Raw genomic sequence first — 1,359 nt, 5'->3', positions numbered from 1 at the left:
TTTGTGCTCTCTTACGTTATTGATCAATACCGACTTGCCCAAATTTCCAGCCTGGTCAAACTTATTATCCATTCGCCACTATCACTCATGAGTCATCGTACAGCCGTCATGCAATGATGGATATAAATGCCTGACTGTATGCTATTTGTTCAGAGGTGAGTGTAGGAGTTGTGCTGCATTGTGGTATTCGCAAAGCGTTCAAGTTGTGTACTATCATAAGTGGTGGGCATACATGTTAATTTAAAGAATGTTATATTTATGTTGCACGCATGTTGCATTATGTTGAAATATTATACTTACATTTATATGTAGTATTGCTAAAACGTTAAAAAAAAATCAAAATAATTTTCGACTGAAACACAATTAAATGTAGCATTGTGTAATGTTTTGGTGCTACCTAGGAGTTCTGGGTTCGAATCCTATTCATTTACTTTGCATAAAATGCGACCTTGTAGTAACAGTTCACATATAATTACCTTTTCGCTGCACGCGTGTACCGACCAACGCAGATTTTCTCTTCAAGAAGCCAACGATCGACGGCCGGCGACGCCGGTTCCGCTGAACCGAATTGGTTTGAGGTTCCAGATCTAGAGAGATCTGTACCAACAAATAAGTGCTGGTGATCACTCAGTGTGACAAAGAACTGTGAAGTAAAACGTAGACAGAATAATATTCAGAAAAGTTCACTGAGTGTATACGTATCGTAATCTATAAAAAAAAAAAAAAAAAAAAAAATCAAAACAATGGCCTGCGCAGGGATCGAACCTACGACCTTCGCGTTATTAGCACGACGCTCTAACCGACTGAGCTAGCAGGCCACGGTGACAACGAGAGTAAAAAACTTATTTAAACTTATTGCAAATAAATAAAATTTTTATTGTACTTTCGAAATATTTAGTCAATTTAGTATGGCAAATGTCAACAATCTTGCATGGAGAATTATAACGGCTGTATCTAATTCATTTTTTATGTCTGCGGTACTTCTACTTAGTTCTGCTTGCGTACACCTTTTCTTGTCGCTAGTTTTCTCAACTTACTGGAAGCGACTGATGACGCACAATTAATAGTTTTAATTATTTTTTGATATACAAATTTTATTTTTGGCAGATTTTAACCACGGAAATTTATTTTCAGCTTTCAACATGTTTTGGCGCGGTGCTTTCGGGCTTTCGGTTCTTTCTTCGGCACTTTCGGTTTACTTTCGGTTCTCTTTCTCCAAGTACAGTTTTACTAATAAAGCAAATTAACAAGTAAAAACCCATGATAACACTTATTGTTTTTGCTTTTGACATTGTACACGTTATTTCAAAGTCTGCAATGCCCACAAGAGAAAAACAAAGGCGGAGACTGGTGACACGC

At 37.1% G+C, this 1,359-nt stretch overlaps 1 non-coding gene across 1 annotated transcript; it reads right to left on the bottom strand.

Annotated features, from left to right (window-relative positions):
- Positions 1 to 744: 744 nt before the first annotated feature.
- TRNAI-AAU (transfer RNA isoleucine (anticodon AAU)) lies at positions 745 to 818 on the bottom strand. The gene has a single exon. It is a non-coding gene; the product is annotated as a tRNA-Ile (tRNA).
- Between the last annotated feature and the right edge of the window lie 541 nt (positions 819 to 1,359).

Source organism: Amblyomma maculatum, chromosome 5 (genome assembly GCF_055883805.1).
Source record: "Amblyomma maculatum isolate TAMU_Amacu chromosome 5, ASM5588380v1, whole genome shotgun sequence".
NCBI classification, from domain to species: domain Eukaryota; kingdom Metazoa; phylum Arthropoda; class Arachnida; order Ixodida; family Ixodidae; genus Amblyomma; species Amblyomma maculatum.
Note: the sequence above shows the minus strand (reverse complement) of the source record. Positions and strands in the feature narration are given on the sequence as shown.